Genomic DNA, 26,686 nt, shown 5'->3' on the forward strand with positions numbered 1-26,686 from the left:
AGCCCTGCCTTTAAATCTTAACAGATAAACTGATCTCAGTAATCAATGGTTAGGAGTATTTCCTTTCTGTTTTGCAGATGAAGTAGCCGCTAAAGCCATCAGCTCTGGACTCTCATAGCCCAGTCAGTTAGTCAGCAGAGACCACGGGCAGTAGAGGGAGAGAGAGAATCTTAGGCAGGCTCCACGCGGGGCACAGAGCCTCATGCGGGGCTCGATACCATGACCCTGAGGTCATGACCTAAACTAAAATCAAGAGTCGGACACTTAACCCCCTGAGCCACCCAGGTGCCCGTGGTCTTGAAATTCTTCACCAATCAGTTCTTAGTCACAAGGGCCCGATTTTTATTTTCTCCTGGGGCCCCCAAATCTTGTAGCTTCCCTGGCCCTTCCCTCAGAGAACTCACATTCTAGTGGGGTGACAGACACTGCACAGAACCTAATTTCAGGCCATGAGAAATGCTATGAGGAAAGGAAGCTAAGGTGCGTGTTGGCGAGTGACTGGTGACCCTGGCAGGTGGTGGGCAGAGAAGCCGTCCCTAACAAGGCGATGGTGGGGGCCGTTCACCCAGGCAGTGGTGGGAGACGGGTAGGAAGAACCTTCCAGAAAGGGGAAAGGAGAGCAGCCACTTGGGCCCCGAAGCAGGAGCACGTTTGCCGAGTTGGAGGGACGGGTGGAGGCCTGTGTGGCCTGAGCTTGGAGAACCGGAGGGCGAGGTGGAGCCCCCAGGCCAGGCCTGCACCCCACCCTCAGCCCCATCACTCCACCCAAAGTCAAGCAGGGGCTGTGGAAGGCAGCTTGACCGGGTCCCGGAACCCAGCTCTTGAGCCACGGAGCCCCACCCCTGAAAACCACACCATCTCTGCCATGAGAGGGTGCACTGAATGACCCCCACCACGTCTTCTGGTCATAGCAGAGTCTGTGACAGCGTTTCCCACCCAGCGTTGCACTGGGTCAGCTCAGGGGCCTGATCATCCCAGGAGGGTCACCCTGTCCCCACGCCACAGAGGCAGTGCTGGGGGAGGAGGGGCCACCTGCTGTGTCTTCCCGGCCTGGGTTGAGGGGCTCCCAGCTCAGGGGTACAACAGGCCCCGCCCTATAGTCCTGGGTTCCCAGGGAACTTGGCTGCACTTGCTGAGAGCTCCTCCACAAACTTCAGTGGACCCCAAATTTGAGTCCCAGATGCAATGCTCCCCAAAGCCTTTCATTCAAGAACTATGTTCACCATATACTACTGTACTATAATTTAATTTTTTGTGAATTAGATAATGATTTTTACTTAAGTGCTCTTATTTATTTATTTATTTATTTATTTATTTATTATTTTTAATTTGAGAAAGAGTGTGAGCAGGGGAGGGACAGAGAGGAAGAGAGAGAATCCTAAGCAGTCTCTATGCTCAGCGCAGAGCCCAATGCGGGGCTCGATTCCATGACCCTGGGATCATGACCTAAGTTGAAATCAAGAGTCGGACACTCAACCGACCAAGGCACCCAGGCACTCCTTAAGTGCTTTGATTTTAAAAGGAAACAATATATCATTACCATATAATAAATACTTGCCATAAATAGGAGGTAACCGCGAAATAAACACTTTGTAATACCCACATCATTAAATCCTAAAATCCTAGCTGGATACTGACACTGGCCTCCAGCCTGCACTGTCCTTATTTAAAAGGGAGATTCTCTCACCCTTATGTGGATCCTGAGAAACTTAATAGAAACGCATGGGGGAGGGGAAGGAAAAAAAAAAAAAAAGAAGTTAGAGTGGGAGAGAGCCAAAGCATAAGAGACTCTTAAAACCTGAGAACAAACTGAGGGTTGATGAGGGGGTGGGAGGGGGGGGAGGGTAGGTGATGGATATTCAAGAGGGCATCTTTTAGGATGAGCACTGGGTGTTGTATGGAAACCAATTTGACAATAAATTTCATATATTAAAAATAAATAAATAAAATAAAAGGGAGATTCTCATGGCAGGGGGGTGGGGCTGGGGAGGGGGTCCTTTCATGGTGTATACATAGATCAAATTGCCACGGTATACATTTTAAATATCTTACAGTTTTATATGTCAACTATAGCTCAATAAAACTGGGGAAAAAATACAATAAAAGGGAGATTCACAGGCATTAGAAGGAGGGTAAAGGGATTTAAGGACCTAGAAGCAAACAGACCTCCTCCTAACGAATCAGAAAGGTCAAAGGAGAATGGAAAAGGGAACATTTCTCTCTGTGACTTGATCTCATTTAGCATCATCTTAAGATTACTTCCTCCCTGAGAAACAAAACCCAACCCCGTCCGACTTAAGACAAGAGTGTGTTCCCGGAACGCCCTGCGGAACTGGCCCAGGGAAGATTCCGGAATGTGCCAGCACACCACCACCACCAGCAGGGCTGGACCCCCGCCTCTGACAGTGCACCTGTTGCCGTTACCACCCCTAAAACAGGAGAACAAGCGTGGTCCCTTCTTGTCCCTGTCACTGGCTTCCAGTTCGAAATCTGGGTGGCCTCGTCCGATTGGCAGGAACTGAGGTCGTGTCACCGTCCCCTAGCTTCAAAGGCGGCTAGGAAAACGAGTATTTGAGATTTTCGGCGTCTCTCACGAGAGGTGGATTTTTGTCTTGCAAGTTGGGAGACTCCCCAGGCACGGAAAGGGGTTTTGAACACCCGAAGGTCAGGGAAGGAACGGAAGACGACCGTTACGTACACGGCTCGTGCAGAGGAGAGCTCCCACAGCAGCCCCAGCTGCTCTGTGAAAGGCCTACCTGTAAATTTGGCCCTCGGCCGGTACCCAGAACTTAGATTTCTGTAGGGGGTCCCAGCCACCATCAACGAGAAGGGTGGCTCACTATGCCAAAAGCGTTGGTACAAACAGGATAGTTTGGGCTGCACGCCTGCTTTCTCTCTGGGAGCCTGAAATTCTGGTCCGTGCCAGACAGAGGCTGCCCGCGTGAGTCCCTGATGAGTTCCCCTGGTTGACCACATCGCATAGATGTGGTCAGAATTCGTTGCTGGGGGAATTAATCGCTGGTGGGAGTCACCCAGGAGGAGACCCTTGGCAACTGGCCGTTGTTTTCTCCAAACTTCAGCCATGTGACTTTCCCTTTGCTGATTTCTTCGCGTCTTTCACTGTAACAAGCCCTGAGGGTGGCCACGTGCTAGGAGTCTCTTCTCGAATCATCAGTCCAGGAGGTGGTCTTAGAAACCCCCAAGCACACCACCCGTGTCACAGCCTTTGAGAAACACTGACTCGGGCTAACCTAGCAGCCCTCAGGGGCTGGGAAAGTCCAGACGTGCTCTGGATTTTTAACTTCCAAACCCTAATGACTCTTGGAGGCAAATGGTAGTCTGCGAGCCCAGTTCACAGACTGGGAAAGCGAGGCTCAGGCAGGGCCGTGATCTGCCAGGACCTTAGGGCCGGTGCATGTACAGCTGAGGCAACCGAGCCTGCTCAGTCAGGCTCCTGGAGCAGTGCTCCGCGCCCTGCGTCCCTCCCTGCAAAGCTCTCTCCAACCCCGGGAGCCTGCGTCAGATTCATCCCCTCGGTGAGCACGGTCCAGGAGCAAAAGCATTCCGGGTAACCTGAGCCTTCCTGCAATCGTGTGTGTCGTTTCAATCTGCACCAAATGGAGTGCGAGACTGGAAATGTTTTCCCTCACAACCATCTAGCAGTTCAACGTGAGTTCCCCGCTACACCAGCATCCCTCCCCGTGGTTCTGAGGGTCCACAGAGAGCCCGCATCTGAAGCAGAATCACCTGCTGTCCTCCTTTAAAATGCAGCCTCCCGACCTCCGCCTCCAGGAATCTTACTAAAGGAGAAGCCGTAAGAGAGGAGCCCACAACCCGCACCTAACAAGCTCCCGGAGGAGGAGGGTCGTTTAAACTCGGCACAGGGCCTGCCACATCGCAAGGCCTCGTGAAAGAAAACAGGACCGCGGAGGACACAGATGGAAAAGCCCCTCGGGCCACACAGCCACACCCCTGCCGGCAGGGCCCCGCCCCCGCCCCACGGCAAGTTTGCAGCTCGTTCTGAATTTGTAAAAGCTGAGGTCGTCAGAGCTATCTGTCACAGCTGGAGACTGTTGTTCTCAGCTCAACTCAAAACAGAGGTGAGGTTTTGCCTTTCTGTGGTTGCTTTCAGTGTCGCGAACCTGGCCCACCTTCCTCAGCTGTTGTAGTGGGGCTAAAGGGTGGCCCCCGAAAGACGCGCCAGCGTCGAATGTTACCTTACACGGTAAAAGAGGGGATATTACCTTGTATGGCAAGAGATGTGATTGCTTTAAGGATACCGAGAGGAAGAGCTTATCTGGGATTCCCTGGGCAGGCCCTAAACCCAATAACAAAATCACTCTTATAAATCTACTTTTAAGAGCGAGGCAAAGGCACGTGTTTGCCAGATGGGAGAGGAGACGGTGATATGAAGGCTCAGACAGAGATTGGAATACTACAGTTGCAAGCAAGGAACAGCAAAGATTGCCAGGAGCCAGCCGAGCCGGAGGAGGCAAAACACGGATTCTCCCCTAGAACCTCCAGAGGGAGCATGGCCCTGCTGACCTTGATTTCAGACCCTGGCCTTCAGAACTATGAGAAAACACACCTCCGTTGTTTAAAGCCACCCAGCGTGTGGTGATTCACTATAGCAGCCCCCAAAGCTAATGCAACCATGAAGAAAATTATTCCAGATTCTGAGAAGTAATCGAACTTGCCCCACCTCAGGGCCTTTGCACATACTGACCTTTCCACTGCCATTCTCTGTCCCAGCTCACTGCATGCCCAGCTCCTTCTCATAATTCCTGTTTCTGCTCAAATGTCACCTCCCTTCCTCCCAAGGGAGGCCAAAAGACTTGCCTGACCCCCAGTTCCTAATAGAAGGAGCTACCACTCACTCTCTAGGCCTTACCACATTTTACGGTTCCCTTGTCCTTACCATAATATAAAATGATCTGTCAGTTGATCCACTTATTGTCTACATGCGAGTGGGAACCTGATCTGTCTTGTTCATGGCTATATTCCCAGTGCCAAGGGGCTAAATACGTATGTGTTCAATAAAAGGAATTAACGTTATTTGGTACTAAAACACAGAGAAATGCAACCTCTGTATGACAAAACTGAATACTCGAAAGAATTCTTTAGCTACGACACGTCTCTTGGCCACATCCCAGCTCCCTGGAGCACGCTGTCACTTTCTTCTGCTGTGAGTTCAATTAGATGTTGAGGGGGAAGATTTGACCTCTGCCCCTGTCCTACGAGTTATGGCTGTGTGGGCCTATCACCTCCCTCTCTGAGCCTCAGCAAGCTCCTTAGTAGAGGGAGGGGCTTGATTTACTGTTGGCAAGGGATCCTATTTATGGAGCTGTTTGTATGTGCCCAGCCCTGGGCCAAACCATTGACATATAACCTCCCCTTTGGTCCTCCTGATAATCACATGCAGTAGGTACTATTATTGAACCCATTATATGGGTGAAGAAACTGAGGCATAAGAAAGTTTCATCACTTGCCCGGGGCTGCATAGCTAGAACCCAGACTCCTGAGTTACACAGTAGGATGCTGTACTATTCAAGATGCCCACAGCTTTCAAGCCTATAACTCACTTTGAACAGTTGCCGGAGAGTTACTTAAGTTGCTAACAAATGCACATATGCACAACAGCGTGCTTGCTAGCCTTTAATCAGAGTAGACGTCTGGGCAAATTGTTTTCTTGTTCCCTTGCTCTTTAAAATGTGTAATAAGAGCCAGCGTGCTCAAAGTGTGAACTGTCGTGCCCCTAAATCAAAGGGCAGATGCAGATTGTGTTGCCCACGGCACTATGTAAACACACATGGGGGAGAATGTTCTAGCCATAATGGCCCTTACATTTTTATTCTCTGGCTCCTGCTTCTCTCACACAGCAGGCAGATATACTGATCTACTGGCGGGGGAAGTGTAAAGGCTACTTGAATTATTTACTATTAAAAGGCACTGAGTTGGCAGCTTTCTCTCTGAATTATTTAGCACTGTCATATACAGCTATGTATGTGCAATATTGACATGTTACATCCACATTAACTCTGTTATAAGTGGCTCCCTTGTAAGTAGTGTTGCAAACTCCCTTGCCACTCTGGCATCAGCTACCCTCTCCGTCCTGAAGTCAGGAATAGCTAAGGGTGTCTGCTCGGGGCCCAGAAGGTTCAGAATCGGGTCTGTCAGGAAACACAGAGGGATTCGTGCTTCCCAGAAAAGGAGAGATGGCGGGGTCCCCCTTGCAGGGAAAAAAGGCAGAGCAACCCACACAAGCAAGGTTGAACTGTCTGTTTTCTGAAAGCCTATGGGAGGCTCCTCCAGTCTTTCCCTCGAAACAGAAGATACCAATCCCGCCTCTCCGGAAACAGGTGCCATAACCGTAAAGAGGATGCACGGATATGAGAACCGGAGAAAAAAGCGGAAGGGGGTGGTCTCTGACCCTCTGACCTCTTGGAATCTTAGATTCTACATCTGTGACCGGGGACCCGTATGCCGTCCTCACAGCACTGTGGTTACGACGGAAGGTCGTGCAGAGTATCTGGTAGGCGTTCTCCGTTCACCCCAGCTTAGGCTGACACAGCCTAGGCACCAGGAAGCATGCGGGGGATACGTGAAACGAATACACGAAGAGACAGGCAGCTGGTGTCTGATGGGACGGAAGGACAGAGAAAAGCCCACGGCGGTCGAAGCTTGGAGAAAATGGTAGCGGAGACACTGGGAACAACTTTCCTTATTGCTTCCTTCTTACAGGCGCCGAGCCCTCTGCAAAGCGCATGGGGCGCAGAAGTGCATTTACTGCGTGTTTATTGAGCACCTATGAAGTACCAGGCACTGTTTTAAGCTGTGGGACGATGGCAATGAATAAAAACCAGAGCAAAATGCCTATACACTCTGGTAGGAGTCACTGGCCTCAAGGGGCTTAGGAAGGAAGACAAGCAAAGACGTCATAGCATAGAGCGTCACAGCACTGAGAGGGCCCAGTGAGGGGACAACGGAGCGGAAAAAGGAGACATGCTTGGGGCTGCAGGGAGGGGGGCAGTTCAAGAGCAATGCCATAAAGGAGGATGATCTAAGCCGAAGTTCAGGGCTATTCAACTGCCGCCTGCAGGACCCAGCAACGCCGAGGGAGAAGGTGCCGGGGTTTGGCTAAGGATAGGATGCTTAGCTGAAGTACCAAAGGGGAGTTTCAGAGATGGGTCCTTACACTGCCATAATAGATGAATTTCTATGTTAACTTTAGGAGGTAATGAAAATTTTAATTAAACATCTGCCGGGTTACAAAAGGGCAGCCATCATGAAAAAATAATCTATGTCATTTCCTCTTGAAAATGGCCAGTTTCAAAGATGGTCTTGGAAAATAAATGGGGAAAAGAAGACTGATAAAATGGAAGACGGTGTCTCGGCCAGGCTGGAGAGATTCGACATGGAAAGTTAGGACACACGTTTTCTTTCTCCATCCCCCTCTTGAAGGTGTCTGTTTGCTTAGATGCCTAAGAAAAGGCCTTGAGGTCAGCCTAGTAGTGGAATTCAGGGGAATTTCTGCATTTCTGGCCGGCCAGAGGGGGAGGAGTTGAAAGGAGCTCAAATGCCAGGGGTAGACATGGGACCCTGAACTAGCAGAGACTGGCTTGAATGCAAATGATAGAAACTCAACTCAAACGAGCAACCTTCAGGAATGAGTGGATCCAGGTGCTCGTGATATCATCAGGAATGTGTCTCTGGCCATCTCTGGTCTCTGTTATCCCCTGTGTCGGCTTCCTTCCTGGAAAGTACCCCACTTCCCACCCACTGAGCAACCACAGCAGAGAAGTCCTGTCTTTGCTAATCATTCCTGCAAAAAAGTCCTGGGATTGGCTGCGACTGGCCCGACTTGGTCACATGCCAATCCCTAAATCAGCCTCTGTGGCTAACGGGAATAAGCAATCTCACTGGTCAGGCCTGGTCACATGGCCACTCTTGGCACCAAAGATCTGGAGTGAGCCCTTCTTGAACAGCAGGGACTGAGAGTGGAGAACAGGTAGTTCCCCAAAGTAAAAGTAAGGGTCAGTTACCAAAATAAAGAGGCCGGGATTCTGGGCAGACCAGAACCATCGTCATCCGGATGGGCTCCGGAGAGAGTTGTCTCAAGGACGGAATCTGACTCAGCAACCGAACCTGGGATTTGAAGGGAAGGAGTGATTCCAGGTACAGTGTGAGGTCTAGACTTTGGCTTCACCTTAGATGACCTTGACCGCGTGCACTCACCCTGAGGAGGGACAGGCAGTGTGTATAACTCAGACAGTCATCTCCCCAAAGACGGTGCCGTGCTGGGGCCCCAGCAGCTCCCTGGGTGACCTCCGCTAGTAGATGCCCCAAAGGCAGGAACCTCCTTAGCTGCCGGGCTGACCAGGTACCATGAGGACAGAAATCTGGTGGCCAGGGTGACCAAAGGGGCCTGCTCCCCAGCATGGGCAGGACTAGCAGGGCTTAGAGTCGAGCAACATCCCAGAAGAGGCACCCACATGTGGAAGCCACGTGCATCTGGGACTGATGTGTGTGCACGCGTGAAGCCCCAGCTACAATCAGAAACATTTGACAAGCCAGCAAATTCGGGCAGCGGTAATAACGATAACTGGAATCCACCTCACCCCAGGTGTCACACTGAGCAACCTGACAACAGACCCATGAGAATCATGATCTCTTACCGGTGAGGACACTGAGGTTCAAAGACATTGATTCACGTCCCCAAAGTCAAACGACCAGAAGAGACAGAGCTGGGATTTGAACCCAGGTCTTCTTGACCACGAGGATTCTTCTGCTCTGGCTTTGTTATGTTACTCCTCCCTCCCCAGTCAAATGCTTTGCACGCATCCACCGGGGAGGCCCCGGGCCCTGCAGGTTACAGAGAAAATGAAGAATCATCCATAGTCCAGAAGCAGACATTCCGTGATGGGACCACCGTGCAGATCCTGGCTGCACCTGTTTTGAGCTGTTGACCTTTAACAACTCCCTTAAGTCCCTCCCAGCTGTCTTATCGCCCGTAAAAAGGGGATAATAATATCCCGGCCATCCCACCCGTGATAGTGCGTGTGGATGTGTTGGGAAACCGTGAGGCGCCGTGCAGACGTAAATAATCGTAATAATGTCCTGTGCAGAGGAGGCCAGCTAATGCATTAAATACTTCTGAGGGAGGAGACGGTGTGTGTTGATATCACCACACTTCCCAGCCTGAACAATGCCATCCGCCTGCAAATATTATGATATGGAAAGGAAAAAACAATCTTTATCCAATTAGCTTCCTTATCAAGATGTATCAAAGTACAATTAATTCTCTAACTATTCAGAAATATTCTCTTAATTAGCAGTAAAAATAGGCATTTCTCCCCGATGCCTCTGCTATTATATACTAAACGCTGCTTCTCCATTCGTAATATGCTAATATGCTGGTAATTAAAAGCCTCAAGATTCCATTTAATGACGGCGTCTGGTTCGTTGGGGGTGGTTACATCTGCTACCCACTCTTCTGGAGTTCCTAGCTGGAATCTAGGGGACAAATGGCACAGAGGGACGAGAGGAATCCTTCCCTGCTGAGGGTGGGGACCCCTTCCAGACATGTCTCCTCTGGACTCTGACAGGACATAGACTTGAGAGCTTTCTTCTCCTTTCTGAAAAGAGAAGCATTCTCAAGGCATGAGCATTTGCCCCAGTTCTGTGCCTTCGGATGTGACACGTCACCCTTCCCTGATTCCCCACGCCCAACCTACGTGCTGAGGATGTCACCAAGCACAGGCCTTCCCAGCCCTGGCACTGCTGATATTCTGGGCAAGGTCATTCTTTGCTGCAGGTGGCTGTCCCATGCACCTGGGGTATTTACCAGCAACCCTGGCCTCGTGCATCTAGTGAACTTGTTTCACCAGGGACAAATCAGTCCCGTATGAAAAGACGCAGAATGATGTTCATGCAAAAAAGCCAGGGTGCATAACAGTATATATCGTAAGCTAACTTTTGGGTTCCCCTTATTTGTATATTTGCTTATATATGTATTAGACGGCAGGAGAAAAAAAGCCAGTACCACTGCCCTCACCAAAAGTCTCTCCAAATAGAAAGAGGATCTCTTTTGCACTGCTGGTGGGAATGCAAACTGGTGCAGCCACTCTGGAAAACAGTCTGGAGGTTCCTCAAAAACCTAAAAATAGAACTGCTGTGTGTGACCCAGGAATTGCACTACTAAGTATTTATCCAAAGGATACAGGAGGGCTGTTTCGAAGGGGCACACGTACCCCCATGTTTACAGCAGTGCTATCGACAAAAGCCAAAGTATGACAAGAGCCCAAATGTCCATCGACTCACGAATGGTAAAGAAGATGTGGGATGTATATACAGTGGAGTATTACTCGGCCATCAGAAAGAATGAAATGTTGCCATTTGCAACAATGTGGATGGCACTAGAATGTATTATGCTAAACGAAATAAGTCAGAGAAAGACAAATAGCATATGACTTCACTCATATGTGGAATTTAAGATGCAAAACAGATGAGGGGCGCCTGGGCGGCTCAGTTGGTTAAGCGTCCGACTTCAGCTCAGGTCATGATCTCATGGTTCATGAGTTCGAGCCCCGCGTGGGGCTCTGTGCTGACAGCTCAGAGCCTGGATGGAGCCCGCTTTGGATTCTATGTCTCCCTCTCTCTGCCCCTCCCCACTCATGCTCTATCTCTCTCTCTCTCTCTCTCTCAAAAATAAATAAACCTCAAAAAAGAAAAAAGGAACAAAACAGATTAACCCAGGGGAAGGGAAGCAAAAAATAAGATAAAAACAGAGAGAGAGAGAGAGACAAACCATAAGAGACTCTTAAATACAGAGAACACACTGAGGGTTGCTGGCCAGGTGTTGGGTGGGGAGAAGGGCTAAATGGGTGGGGAGCATTAAGGAAGGTACTTGTTGGGATGAGCACTGGGTGTTGTATGTAAGTGATGAATCACTAAATTCTATTCCTGAAATCATTATTACACTATATGTTAACTAACTTGGATTTAAAAAAAAAAAAAAAAAGTCCCTCTAAATATTGCCAAATGCCTTCTGGGAGAGGCACAAAAATCACCCTGAGGTGAGGACCACTAACCTAGTGTAAAAAGATTAACAACATTTTGGGGCGCCTGGGTGGCACAGTCGGTTAAGCGTCCGACTTCAGCCAGGTCCCGATCTCGCGGTCCGTGAGTTCGAGCCCCGCGTCGGGCTCTGGGCTGATGGCTCAGAGCCTGGAGCCTGTTTCCGATTCTGTGTCTCCCTCTCTCTCTGCCCCTACCCCGTTCATGCTCTGTCTCTCTCTGTCCCAAAAATAAATAAACGGTGAAAAAAAATTAAAAAAAAAAAAAAGATTAACAACATTTTAAAAGTCTATTCCTAGGGGATCTAGGAAACAAATCCATGTGCCATAAATGGCACATGCAGTCAGCAGGGATAAATCAGTCCCATATGAAAAGCCACAGAACGATCTTCATGCAAAAAAGTCAGGGTGCACAACAGTATATATAGTAAGCTAACTTTTGGGTTCCACTTATTTGCATATTTGCTTTTACACGTATAAGATAGCAGGAGGAGGGCACAGTGACCTTCTGGGAGGGTAACTGACCAGCTGGACGTGCGTGGGAGGGATACACGCTCCAAGTTTACAAGTTTACATCTGTGTACGAAGTTTGTGCCCTGGTAATGTCTTACTTACTTAACGAGTAAATACGATTTTAAAAATAAACACCTATCACATTGTCTGGCTAGGAACATTCTCCGTACATTCTATTCCCACTCCCGTCTCCCCTGTCACTCACTCTCAGCGAGCCTCAGACAGGATATTTCTTTATCTGGCACATTCTGTCTGCCTGAGCCTTATCAACCATTCACATCTTGAGAGCAGCTTCAAAGCCCTGCAGACCGACACCTCCCGGGCAAGGAAGGCCACTCGGCTCTTCAGTTTTCAGAGAGCGAAACTGGGTTCTCAGGCTTGGAAATGTCAGATCCCTCCCTGATTCTGACATGGCTTCTCGAGTCCTCAGAGACCCTTCTGAGCCGGGCCGCTGCAAAGGCTGAAATATGCAATCCAGACACACAAATGATAAACTGGAAGGGGAGCTGGAGTCCCTGCTTTATGACAAACACATTTGAAATGGGACTCCTTCAGTGAACCCTTAACAGAACGGAAGTGTGGTTTGCCTGAAAAGGAGTTTGATTTACTTCGCCCTTTGTAGGAAAGTCTCTCTCCGATGACAGACATTTAAGTCCTGGCTCATAGAAGGGGTGTCAATTAGGAAATGTTAAGCAAAAGGCAACGCCTCGTCATAAAATAACCTTGGAAAAACTGGATTAAAGGAAGGGAGGCACGTTTCTTTATTGCAGGACTTCTCAGCACCTTTATTGAGGATGAAAGAATAATTTTTCTCTAAAAAATTAACGTGTGGGTGTTTTCCTCCCTACCTTTTCCCAGGTCCTGCTCCTAGAAGGCATGGGGGCCCGTTTGTGCTTTCTGGCCTTGGGGGGCTGTTACAGGGGAGGAAGAGAAGCAGCCTCTAACCCGAGTCTCTTTCTGCCTTTCGTGAGTCAGGTGAAATAGCGTGGAAATGCAGGAGGTCTGGCAGCAGAGAAAGGGTAATGGGTTTCGAATATTGTGGACTGAATATTTATGTCCTCCCTAAATTCCTAGGTTGTGACAGATTCCAGAGGTAATTAGGTCATGAGAGTGGAGCCCTCAGGCATGGGATTAGTGCTCTTGGAAATAAGACCCCAAGGGGGCACCTGCTCAGTCAGTTAAGCATCTAGCTCTTGGTTTTTCGGCTCAGGTCGTAATCTGACGGTTGCTGAGCTGGAGCCCCCACTCGGGGCCCTGCGCTGACATCCGTGGAGCCTGCTTGGGACTCTCTCTCCTCCCCTCTCTCTGCCCCTCCCCTGCTCACATGTGCAGGCTCCATCTCTCTCGCCCTCTCTCAAAGATAAATAAATACAACCTAAAAGAGAGAGAGAGATCCCAGAGAGCCCGCCTGCCCCTTTCACCAAAAATGTCTCTGCTTTAAGGGCACATGTGATTAGGTTGGACCCACCTGCATGATCTAGGCTACTCTCCCTATTCCAAGATCTATAATCTTAACATCTGCAAAGTCCCTTTTGCCAGGCAGCATAACAGATTGACGGGCTCTAGGAATTAGAACGTGGACGCCTCTGCAGAGTCATTCTGCCTAACGCGGACCTGATACCCTTTCCTCCCAATTTCAAAAGTTCTTTTCTTTTTTTTTCTTTTTTAATGTTTTTTTTTTTTTAAGAGGAAGAGAGAGCAGATGTGAACGGGGAAGTGGCAGAGGGAGAGGGAGAGAGAACTTTATGCAGGCTCCCTGCCCAGTGCAGAGTCTGATGCCGGCTGGATCCCATGACCATGAGATCATGACCTGAGCTGAAATCAACAGTCGGACGCTCAACTGACTGAGCCATCCAGGTGCCCCAAAAAGCTCTTGACCCGCGACCCCTTCTTGCTCACCTGGCTCCTTACATCAGAAGGGGCTTCTTATTCTGCACCCAACCCAGAGAAGCCCGAGCTGTCCCATCTCTAAACATTTGCCCGGAGCTGGAAGGCACCGATCGACTCCAGCCTCCCAAGCTGGGACCCATGTGGAGGCGTTTGATTATTTTCTCTACAAGAAAACTGTACCCACAAAGAATTCTGATGAGTGTATGTGCAGCCAACACTAAGCAGGCTGCAAGTACCCCAAGCAAACATTAATCCAGGGGCTGGGGGTGGGGGGGGGCGGGGGGATGTGCCTTTCACTTTTCATCTGCTGCCCTCATCTCCCTGCCAGACTTTCGAAGCAGGATGACTGTCTTCCTTCCAGATGTGATCCTCAGAGGCACCCGGGAGCCACAGCTGAGGAAGCCTGATTCCTGGGGCCTCACCTGCTGAGTCAGACCCTCTGGGCATTCGGGCCCTGCAATCTGGGTTTTAAATGCGTCTGCCCTTCCCCCTATGTGATTCTCATGCACTTTCTTTTCCTTCTTTCTTTCTTTCTTTCTTTCTTTCTTTCTTTCTTTCTTTCTCTATTTTCTTTCTTTCTTTTTCTTTCTGTGAGCAGAAAAGGGGTAGACAGAGAGGGAGACACAGAATCCGAAGCAGGCTCCAGGCTCCGAGCTGTCAGCGCAGAGCCCGACGCGGGGCTCGAACTCACGGACCGTGAGAGCATGACCCGAGCCGAAGTCGGACGCCCAACTGACTGAGCCGTCCAGGCGCCCCTCATGCACACTATTTAAAAGGGTGTCTCCAGGGGCACCTGGGCGGCTCCGTCGGTTGAGCGTCCGACTCTTGATTTCGGCTCAGCTCACGACCCCAGAGTTGTGGGATCGAGCAACACCTCAGACTCCAAGCTGAGCATAGAGCCTGCTGAGGATTCTTCCCCTCTCTCTCCTCTCACTCTCTCTCCCTCTTCCCCTCTCTTCTGCTCCTGAGTTCTTTCTCTCTCTCTCTAAAAGAAGAAAAAAATGAATGAATGAATGAATGAATGAAGGGGTGTCTGCAACTGGAAAGCCTGAGGGTAACGGATGAGAAAGGTTTACCCGCCTGCGTGAAGGGAGTCAGAGGGCGCTCTGCTCTGAGCCCTGAAACTACTGGGGCGGCAGTAGCTGAAGGGCAGGATCACTGGTGAAAAGGAAGAGAAGCCAGCGCCACAGAGGAAGACAGATGGAGTCCTCCCGAGCGGTGATCTGTGCTCAGGGCAGGAGGGAGCGGGAGGGGCCGTTCGGAGAGGACACCCCTCAACCAGAGCTATAGTGAAAGGGGGCACCGCATCGTGCCCCAGAGCCCAGGTTCAGGGCCCAGCCGGACCTGGGCTCACCAAGTTCACCAGTGTCTTACGCGGGGAAATAGCGTGGGGATTGTCTCCTTATCTGCAAAACGGGGGGCATAATAGTCCTTACTTGAGGGGGCTCTTGGGTAGATTTGGGGGGCGGGTTTTCCCAGAGGCTGTTGAGCTTGTAAGTGGTTACACCGGCTAAGAACTTTTGCTCTTGGCTGCAAGTAACAGAAAACCGATGTGAAAAAATCCAGAAGTCGGTTCTTCCTGGCCACCGCTCAGCAGCTCGACAACATGAAGACAGAGGTCTTTGTGTGACTCTCCAGGCAGGGGAGGCTCGGGCGCATTCAGTCCATCTGGAGTGGAGTCTAAGGTTCTGCATCTCCAACAACCTGGCCCTCAGACTGTGAATAACAAGACACTTGACCTTTCTCCCGTGGCTGCAAAAGGGCCACTCCAGGGGACAAAGGAGCAGTGCTAGCCCTATCTGCTGCTTTCATGGGAGAAAAATGAAGCTTTCTCAACCCCCACCCCCCGCCGTCATTGGTCTACACGCCCCGGCTCAGTCATTCACAGCCTTCCCTGGAAGCTGGGGGAAGAAAAACGAAAAAACGAGGTTGTGAGGTTGGGTTTAAGGCTTAAACCTTAAAACAATCATGATTCACCCAGGGCTGGGCGTATTGCCACCCAGCAAGAGACTGGGTTTATTTAGCAAGAAGGAAAGGGTGGACACTGGGGAGCAGATACAACATTCTAGCAACGCTCCACACTGTTATATAAATAAAGCACGTAACACCAAGTGAACTCTCAACGATGGTAGCAGTGTGCTCATCAGCGTCTCATTAATATGTAATGAGAGGACAAGGTGCAGCCTTCGCCATCAGCCTCCCCTCCTCCGAACCCCAAACAACCCCACGCAGAATGGGGGCGGGGGCCGCTTTCCAGGGGCGCAGGGTTCTTGCTTCCGGGAGAGCTGGGCTCCTGAGCTGGGCAGAGCATTCAGGGTGCTGGGACTGCCTCACGCAGCTCAAGGAGAGCGTTCACATGGCTCCATACCTAAGCTTCCTGGGGTCCCAAGATAAATGGCCCAGCTGCTTGTCCGTCTTTGCTGCTCACGGCTCCCTGACGGGGTGGATTTCCAACTTCAACCGTTGACCTTGTCCTTGACCCCAGCCTTAGACTCATAAAAGGCAACGTGGGGTCCTCCTTGGGTCTGTTGCCCTCCTCTGAGCTGTATAAAGGAGACAGACGCACAGCAGGTGCCACTTTGTGTGGGAATTTAGCTGAGAAGAGAAAGCACCTTCTTGCAAAAGGGAGTCTGAGTTGACTCCCTTTTCCAGGGTCAAAAGGAGCGTCTGACTTCTGCTCAAGTCATGATCTCACGTTTCATGAGTTTGAGCCCTGGGTCGGGCTCTGTGCTGACAGTTCAGAGCCTGGAGCCTGCTTCGGATTCTGTGTCTCCCTCTCTCCCTGCCCCTCCCTCCTCTCTGTCTCTCTATCTCTTTGTCTCTCTCTCTCTCGCTCGCTCACTCGCTCAAAAATAAGTAAATATTTTAAAAGTATTTTTGAATTAAAAAAAAAAAAAAAAGGACAACCGGAGAACCCAGAAGCTCTGGAAACTGAACTTGAACTCCTAGCTGCTTCTTAGAAGAGACACAGTTTTCCTGCGAAAAACCATCTGACCTTCCAGGGCCCAGTGGACAGAGGCCTGGTTGATTCTGACCTCCCTGCAGCTTGTCATTTTGGTCTTGTTTCGGACTGAGCGTCTGCCCCGAGCAATGTCACATCCTGGTTGGGATCACAAAGTCGATTTTACAGAGAGAAATGCAGAGACCCAGACAGGAAGTTCGGAGGGTTGTTGGAGTCCTCCAACCGTGGAGGGCCTTGAATTTAGGTCTGGTTGACAACGTAACCGGTGTGGGAGTGTTTCAAACATAGAACACCTTCCACGATGCAACCACAGGGCATGAGGAAAATTCTACGAGATCTGGAGTCAGAAGTCTTGAGTTTCAATCCCGGGGTTTTTTCCACGGCAGTTCTGGGATGAAATGGAGCCCGCTTTGCTGACTTGGGTCTATTTGGAAACATTGGTGACGAGAAGGAGAATGTAATCCTAAGAGCGAACACAGGAGAGTGTCCAGGAGGCATTGCTGTACGTGTTCCGATTGCTGCACGTGTATTAGCCCGTTTTGCAACAGCTGTGAGGCGAGTAGATACCATTTTCGCCCTCGGTTTTCAGATGGGGAAATGGGGGCTCAGAGAGCTGAAGCAACTCGCCCAAAGTCACACAGCTGATAAGCAAAGAGCTGATTCCAACCCAAGCACTTGGGCCCTTCAGCCCAAGCTTATTCCCACTGCACACCACTACACTTTGGAATCTTTATTTATTTTTTTTACATTTTTTAATGTTTATTTATTTGAGAGAGAGAGAGAGAGAAAGAGAGACAGACAGACAGACCGTGAGCAGGGAGGGGCAGAGAAAGAGGGAGACACAGAATCCAAAGCAGGCTCCAGGCTCTGAGCTGTCAGTGCAGAAGCTTTAATGTTTTATTTATTTTAATTTTGTTAACGTTTTTATTTATTTCTGAGACAGAAAGAGACAGAGCATGAATGGGGGAGGGGCAGAGAGAGAGGGAGACACAGAATCTGAAGCGGGCTCCAGGCTCTGAGCCATCAGCCCAGAGCCCGACGCGGGGCTCGAACTCACGGACTGCGAGATCGTGACCTGAGCCGAAGTCGGATGCTTAACCGACGGAGTCACCCAGGTGCCCCTGCACTTTGTAAACTTTAAAGTGCTGGGCCACGTGGGGTATGATTTTGATGTTTGGGTATTATCACCCTCATCCTACCCAGAAAGGCCTCATCCAAAGACACAGAGACCACCCACCTTCCGAGCCAAGGGAACCAGAAAGCATCTCCTCCGGGCTTCTATGCCCCCTCCCTTTCTGCGGCCCACGTCCCCACAAAGACCCCCACGCTGGAGCCATCCGTCCCCACTCCTCAGGGTCTCCACTGGTGCTGAGGGCAGTCCCTGCAGCCAATGACCCCAAATCAAGGGGGCAGGCATCCATTCATCCCACTGGCAGGAAAACCATTTTAGCATTTTGCTATTTTCATTTCTGCCAAGCCATAGGGGTGTTGCAAAGAACAATTTCTCTCTCTCTCTTTTTTTTTTCTTTTGCATTTAATAATACATAATTACCTTCCCTCAATCATCCTGTTGCAATGCGTGCTTTTCAATCCAGCGCTGAGGCTTTTTGAGAAATGGGGTGGGGAACGGGTGAGACATGTTTTCAGTGTCCAGAAAGAACCTTCTGCGGTCCCTGGAGGGAGAGTGAGAAGAAAAGGAGGTCACGCTTGTGCTGTTGATCTTGCTGTTCCTTGCGAGAGACTGTCATGAATAAAAGATATGAGGCAGGGGGTGGGGTCGGGCGGGAGTAGACAGACCGGGGCCGTATGGCTCCTCGCTCATCACACTGTCTGAAGCCACTGGCCTGAGAAGCGGCCTCCGGTACCTCAATTAATCCATCTCCGTGGGGACAGGGCATCTGATGCCAAAACCCAACTGCTCCTGCTGTTCTGGACCAACATGTTTGTCGCTACTCTGGTCCTCGTTCTAAAATGATGGGAAGAGGGGAAACACACACAAAACAAATATTCCCCGGTGGGCTGAGTACGGCAGATCCGACGGGGGCTGGCCTGTGGAGCTGAATCTCAATTAAAGAAGGTTTTTAGCTGGGTTTTTTTTTTTCTTTTTTTGAAAAAGAGGGCCCCAGTGGGAGATCTACAAAGAAGAGAGAGACGCCCGCCTTCATAATGTAGGTTACAAAGTAACGAGATTAATGCTACAGAAATCTATGTGGGAACTCTACTAGAAGCAACATGCGAATGATGGTGGGCACCTGGCTGCCCGTGAACTGTTTCAGCCACCACTAGGCCCCCAGCCAGCCAGCGTCGATGGTAATTGTGTTGCAGCGTTCGGGAGCGATTCTACCCACACCTAACATTTAGTGGACGGTTCCGGCGCTGCGAGCACTTCAGGAGTCTTGACTTCATTCCCTGTTCCAACAACCCTCAGGGGTAGGGACTGTCATTGTCCCCATCTGGCCAAGGAGGAAACTGAGGCGCAGACAGGTGGCATTACTTGCCCAGGTCACTCCGCTAGAAAATGGCGGGTTCTACCCCCAGGACACTGACTTCGGAGGCCACACGGTCCATAGTGATCAGAACAGCAGGAGTTAGGGCAGTGGCTGAAAGTATGGGTCTGGAGGCAGACGGGCCTGGATGTGCGTGCTGGGTCTGCAACCCTCAATTCTGCCATGGAACCGCAGTATTTAAAACCTGGATGGGGGCGCCTGGGGGGCTCAGCCGCTTAAGGCTCCGACTTCGGCTCAGGTCACGGTCTGGTGGTTTGTGGGTTCAAGCCCGACGTCAGGCTCGGTGCTGACAGCTCAGAGCCTGGAGCCTGCTTTGGATTCTGTGTCTCCCTCTCTCTCTCTCTCTCTCTCTCTGCCCCTCCCCTGCTCATGCTCTCTCTCTCTCTCTCACACACAAATAAAGAAACATTTAAATAAATAAATAAAACCTTGGTCAACGCTGGAGACGGTCTGTTTAAACTCCTTGGTTTCCCAAGTACAGACCTGTGGGAGCAAAAGGGAAACTCCCGTGGCGGCTCAGACAGCTACACTTTGCAGGTCCCGCTGGGGCCGAACGGGCCCCATCACCCTTCAGCTGGAGGGGGGGATCCCCGACCTCAGCGCAACCTCCTCCTCAGCGGTTCTGCAGCCTGACTATCCCCACACCTGGAAAGGGTGCTGGGGTGCAGGAAGCTGAGGAGGACCCAGGACCTCTTGAGCTGCACAGCAGCCACTTAGGGCCCAAGGAATCTGCAATTATCTGGCATCTGCCTAAGAACCTCCCGGACCAAATCCTGGCGCTTGGGTTAACTCCAAAGGCTCCACTTGGGTTGAGCAGTACCGCATCACCAAGGAGGAAACAGAAAACAAAGTGACTCACAGCTCAAAGAATTCCTTGAAAGTTTGATCTTTTAATTAAAAAACAAAAACAAAAAAAACACTTGGGGCACCCGGGTGACTCAGCTGGTTAAGCGTCTGACATGACCTGAGATCAGGTCATTATCTCATGGTTCATGAGTTCAAGCCTCTGTGCTGACAGCTCAGAGCCTGGAGCCAACTTTGGATTCTATGTCTCCTCTCTCTCTCTCTGCCCCTTACCCGCTCGCGCGCTCTCTCTCTCTCTCTCTCTCTCTCAAAATAAATAAACATTCGAAAAGTTAAAAACAACAACAACAACTTACTCTTTCCCTCTCGGTTTTCTCACTGACCAAAAGCAGATCATGGTAATACGTACCTCGCAGGGCCATTGGGAACGAGAAATGAAGTAAAGGCTTGTAAGATGCTCAGAACAGTGTAACTCTCCACGAAATGCCAGATACGATTATAGTCACTCTATTACCCTCTGACAAAGGCACCCTTAAGATTAGCAGATGCAGTGACTGACGGCTGAAATGGTTAACGCGTAGGCAGGCATACGAAAAGCATGGTTTCGTAGGGGGCCGTGGCTTTAAATGGTGGCTGATATGCTGGAGCGCCTGTGTCGTGCTGGGTACTCTCCTAGGGGCCTAATAGATAGATCCCAACCCTCACAACACACCTATAGTGAAGCCGAACTCCTTCCCATCTCCCCACGTTTCAGCTTTGGGAACTAAAGCACGGACAGGCGAAGCCACCTGCCTGAGTTCAAACAGCCAGCAGGCTGCAGAGATGGGATCCGGCAACCAGTATACAGACCACTTCTCGGAACCACAGACGGATGCACGTTTCAGGAAACAGCCGCCAGAGACATCAGGTAGCAATCCTGCACCCCGCCATGCCCACCACACTCAAAGCCTCCTCCTACCACACCGATCCCCTATTCCTCTCTGTTTTCATTATTTTGTTTGTTTTCCTCATTTTTTTTTTTAGACCAAAAAAAAAAAAAAAAAAACCCAATCCCTGAATGAAACCAAGTTTAGTTGCAAATAAAACTGAATTGTCCAAAACCGAAGCATATAATTAGAGAACGTTAATCTCTGGGCAGTTCTCCACTCCCCACCCAGCCCCAAAATATACTAACATTTGCAAAAGAGAATTCATCTTTACCTAAAACTATAATTAAGCGGCTGCTGGCGGTTACCTTGGTGACATTAAAAAAAAAAAAAAAAAGCCTCCACAACAGCTCCCCACACTGGATAATACAAACCAGGCAGCCAAATAAGTCAACAGGTTGTCCAGGAAACTGTTTCCTTGACAACCAGGAAGATGGAGGGGGACAGAGAGTTGGGGAAATGTCAGAGCCACAAACCTACGTTAAAGGAGAAAAAAGCCCCTTTGGCATGACTGAGCAGATCTTCAACTTGTACCAAGCCACAGCGCATTGAACAACAATGACTCTTTCTGACACGAAGAAGGCGACCGGGGGACATGGCAGAACCCAATCTCCCTTGCGTTGCTCACGCACTGGGTGAGTTTCCTTTTCAGGGCATGGAGTCTGACTTCGCAAAAGAAGCTCCATTCACTCTCTCACCCATCAGACGTTTGTTGAGCACGTACTACGTGCCAGCACTGCCCATGTCTCCTGGCTCTGGTCTTGCACGGATCTCCATGCTTGGCAACCTTGGCCATGTGGGCCAAGAATTCTGGAAGTGACCCATAGAAAGTAGGACCATTTTTTTATAATTTGAACATCTGGGTTTCTCCCTATGTATTCCCTTTCCTGTCTCCCATTCTAGCAAAGGGTCAGTTCTATGCTTGCTTGTCTCGGCTTCAGAGAGAAGGGGAGAGGCAAGGGGGTTGTAGGACTGAAGCTGGAATGGTCTGGAAGACAATCTCACCACCAGCTTTGTTGGCGAGGACAAATGGCTCTTGGATGGGATTCAGCCATGTCTCCTGGAAAACCAGGAGAGGACATCAGTGCCCCTAAGGAACAGAAAAGGGGAGAGGGAGGGAGGAGCCCATGGCACAAAGAGATTCCGTGAGACCATGGGCCTTTGAGCAGAGGTCCGGGACCCTGGTCCTTGGCCATGCTGCAGGTGTGTGGAAGAGTGTTGTGCCCCTGGAATGGAATGGTCACAGGGTCCCAGCGTGACAAAGAGTGGCCAGGAAAGAAGCAGCAGACATGGGCACATCTGGGTAAATATGTGTCTCCAGAGTGAGCACTGTGGACAGATAACTACAGGGGCCTGGCCAGGGCTTCAGGGCGACGTCCCCCCAACCTTTCTTCACCGTGGGGCGATGGTGGTGCAGGGAGTCCCGAGGAGGTGGTCCTGAAGTAGATTTACAAAAATAATGTTTCATGTCTTGTCCTCCAAAGGGCCTGGACAGAGAGCCATTGTTGCCAAGTATAATTTTCAGAGCTGCATTTTCCAGACTACTTGAGAAGTTCCTGCGGCTGAATTTTGCAGAGAAGGGACGGGGGGGGGGGGGGGTTGGGGGGAGGGGGGATGGGCCATCCAGAAGCATCTACACCTGGAAATCCCAAACCTGGTTTCCCTTTGGCCCATCCGTGCTTTTTTGCATTGTTCCTTCTCCAAAAGTGCTTTCCATCCAATTGTTTCCTGATCGTAAATGAGACTGCCGTGGTGTCCTACTGATCCTCACAGGGTGGACAGCAAATTCAGGAGTAGCCTCTTTTCCAGCCCAACTGACTCAGACAAACATAACCCATCTGACTGCACACATATGTCACCGGCACGCAGGCAACAATAAGAATTACATGGATCTGCACCGCGCTTTCCCGACAGGCAATTTTTTCATGTGCTCTCTGCCACAAAGCTTGTGTGCCACATGCCCATTTGACAGACGCGAAAACCAAGGCACAAGGATGGTGAAGACCCACCCAGGGCGCCCGCAGCCAATTCATTCGTGGGGTGGAGCCCCGGGGCCAGGTCTTCTGAGCCCGACTCCGCCCCGAACATTCTCCCTCTGTTCTCACACCTCGCCTTTCCAGTGTGTGGATTTCTCTCCTGTTTTCCTATTTCACCTCTCCCTGCGGGTTTTCTTCTCCTTCTTTTTTGCTTCCTCAAACGCTCCCACCCCCAGGGGACATTTGGTGATGGCTGCAGACCTCTGTGGTGGTTGTACTGGGGGGAGGGGGGGGGCTGGTGGGCACAGTAGGGCTGGAGATACTGCCCACATCTTACAGTACACGGGACAGTCCCGAGCAACCAAGAGCTGTCTGCCCCAGATCTCAACAGTGCCAAATCTGAGACACCCTGTCACCCTAGGAAGATAAAAAGTGTGTTCGTATAAAGCACTTGGAGTGGTGCCTGCCATGTAGTCAGCTATTATGACTTTTGTTCATGATGTTGTTCACACACTATTGCACCTGTGGGGTCCGGGTTATTTACAACAGGAGGAAAAAGCGCCCTCACGCTTCAGTCCTTAGGTTCACTCATCTAATTAAGTATTCACTGACTTCCCTCCACGGGAAAGGGGCTGTGGCCCACAGACGAGAGAAATGTCCTGTTCTGAGGACAGGGTCAAGCCCTGGGCTTTCAGCCTAAACGTAAATCCAGGAAATCATCCCCAAGGGCACTGGGGATGAGGGTCCCGGAAAACCTTTCATGGGTCTTGAGATGGTCTTGCGACAGTGTCTTTCTCTAACCGCGGGATCCATGGGAATATTGCTGAAATTCTTTCATTCCAAATGCCAACAGGATTCACTGCAAAAAAAAAAAAAAAAAACACAAAAAAACCCACAAAAAAACAAAAAATAAAAAGCCTCCAGGAAACACGATTGCACCCACAAGGCACTGCTTACAAATCGAAGACTCTCAGCCTCGAAAACAACCAAAGACAAATTATTTTGCTCAACCACCTTTCTTCCATCACACCCACCACCAGGAAACACAGGAAAAGTCTGGAAGGTGAGGGAGCCCAACGCGATTTGCATATTCAACAGCCCCGTGGAAGGTGAAAGAACATAACCAGAGGTTATCACGTGAGTGGGGGTGGGGGTGGAGGAGGGACCGCTCCCCTTCTGAAACACAGGAGCTAAAAATACCGCTGCCACATGTCATTTACAAATTTCAAGGGCTGTTTAGACAATACCACGATCAGACTGCAGTGGATACATATTTTCCCCCCAGTGATTAAACAGAGCCTGATTTTTAAGTACCACCCAGCAGCCTCCAGGCTGGTCTGGAGAAACCACTCTTTGATTTCTGCATTTGATTGGCACGCCGGGGGGTCCCAATCACGCCTCCTTCACCCAGCACCTAAAATCAGATGTTATTTGACTGCAGGAAGGGGGGCTGAAAGGAGGCGGGGGGGGGGGGGGGGGGGGGGGACAGGAGAGCAAAAGCTTCAGCAAGAGGGGCTTCTCATCAGAGGCAAAGAGGGCACCGGTGCTCCCCACTTGCCTTCTTTCTCCTAAAACCAAGAAAGATGTGTGGGGAGAGGGAACCAGGCAATAAAGCGGGACAGCCTGTGGCCCCGGAAATAATTACATTTTCCCCCTTCACATCGGGGCAGGGGACAGAATAAATAGCTGGATATAATCAGGTGACGCTTTCTGGGACTGGACGAGGTGTTCAGTGAATGTGGGCAAAACTCTCCTGCTTGAGTCTCCCCACGTCCCGGTGGGGCCAGCTGGCTGAGCCGAGGCTGGTTTCTGGGGAAGCCGAGAGATATGTCCAGTGTCTCTGAGTTTCTTTGGGAAGAAGAGGGGGCATCTGGGTTCTCTCTCTCTCTCTCTCTCTCTCTCTTTTTTTAAGTAGACTTCACACCCAGCGCGGAGCCCAACACGGGGTTTGAACTCACAACCCTGAGATCAAGACCTGAGCTGAGATCGAGTTGGACGCTTAATCGACTAAGCTACCCAGGCACCCCCGGGGGTTTTCTTTTCAGGGTGGTGGAAAGATTCTAAAATTAGAAAATGGTGATGTTTGCACAGCTCTGTGATTATATTAAAAATTCAGTTGCACACTTTAAAAGGAATTTTATGTATGCAAATTAAATTTCAATGAAGCTGCTGTAAAAAAAGAATAAAGAAAACCAGGAAATTACTGTAAATAAATGGGTTTTTTTCCCCCCGTTAAAAAAGTAGAAGGGGGAGGTTTAGATCCAAGCACTCTAGATTCAAATCCTGCCTCTCCTTCCTTGTAGCTGTGAGACTTACTCAGTCTCCCTGGGCCTCAATTGTCCCATCCATAAAATGGGTATGCTACAAGTGTACTTCCTTCACAGGACTGCCGTGGGGACTCAGTGGGGTGTTGTTTGTGAGGAGCCTGACCCCAGGCAAGTGCCTTGAGCTCTGCATGAATAAATGGTCTGTAAGAGGCTGGTGGCTCAGGAGGGGCCTGGGCAGGAAATGGGGTATGTCAACCACTTGCAGGATGGGCCTGCCTGACCCTGTGGTGTGAGTGTGTCCACCCAGACCCTTGCACCAGCAGCTGACCAAGCAAGGCAGCACGAGTTAACACCGACTGGCCTTTACTGAGCACTTACTCGGTGGGAAACACCTCACATGCACCATCTCATTTAAACTTTGTTTCAAGCAGATACTCTTTTATCCCCATTTTATAGATGAGGAAACAGAATTTAGCCACTTGCACAAAATCAGACATAGCCAGAGGCAAAGCTGGTTCCAACCCAGGCAATCTGAGACCCAGGGTGGGCCTGGGTGAGCTTGAGAAAGCCAGTGGTTCAATACCCAGGAATTCCGGTATTAGCTAGGCAAGAATTTTACAAGCAGGTTATTTTTTTCTTTTTTTTAGATTTTTTTTTTAAGTTTATTTATTTGGAGAGAGAGGGAGAGAGAGAAGGCACCAGGGAGAGGCAGAGAGACAGGGAGAGAGAGAAAGAATCCCAAGCAGGCTCCGTAGGGTCAGCACAGAGCCCAACCCAGGGCTCGAACCTATGAACCGTGAGATCGTGACCTGAGCAGAAACCAAGAGTCGGACACTTAACCGACTGAGCCACTCAGGCGCCCCTGCAAGCAGTTTATTAAATCATTGGTGGCAACCATGGTAGAAATCAGCTGTGATGTGAAGATTTACACCCAGGAAATCTGCAGCTGTTAGAAATCTGGGTTCTTTCTCCATCATCCCTCGCCGCACCCCCACCCATAGCCAATCTGTGAGCACATCATTAACCACCAAACTAGGAGGGTCCATTGGGTCCTCCTTCCTACACGTGGGGATAAGAAACCCTCACATTTGGGGCGCCTGAGTGGCTCGGTGGGTTAAACGTCTGACTTTGGCTCCAGTCACAATCTCCCAGTCTATGAGTTTGAGCCCCACGTCGGGCTCTGTGCTGACAGCTCAGAGCCTGGAGCCTGCTTCGGATTCTGTGTCTCCCTCTCTCTCTGCCTCACCCCCGTTCATGCTCTGTCTCTCTTGCTCTCAAAAATAAAACATTAAAAAAAAGTTAAAAAAAACCCTCACATTTTCGTGGCACTTTGGGGTTCACACTATGCTTTTAAATCCATCAAAATCGAACAAAACCGTGAAATAAAAATTATTTACATCGATGATGATGAAAGTAGGCTCCAGAGGGAGAGAAACCCCAGGAACTGAGTGCACCACAGACCTTCTGAGCTCTAGCCAGGCCCTTCGGTCTCGAAAGGCGGAGGCCCCAGAGTACGTGGCCGGTAGGGTCTCCTTAAAGCTACCTAGCGTCTCCACGGTGACAGGCAGTAGGGGCCCCATGGGCTTTGGGACGTGGACCCTCTTCCCCACTCCACAGGCCCTATAGCTCCTCCAGAAGAGTGAGCAAAAGCTTTTCACAGTTTCCACAAGGAGACGGTCTGGAGGTGGAATTTAAGTGGGTGTGAATCTTGAAGCAACTAAAACGTCCAAGTAAAGTCTGACAGAGCCTGGTGCTTTGCATAAGAG

The sequence above is a fragment of the Prionailurus bengalensis genome, chromosome A3 (assembly GCF_016509475.1).
Source record: "Prionailurus bengalensis isolate Pbe53 chromosome A3, Fcat_Pben_1.1_paternal_pri, whole genome shotgun sequence".
Classification (NCBI taxonomy): Eukaryota; Metazoa; Chordata; class Mammalia; order Carnivora; family Felidae; genus Prionailurus; species Prionailurus bengalensis.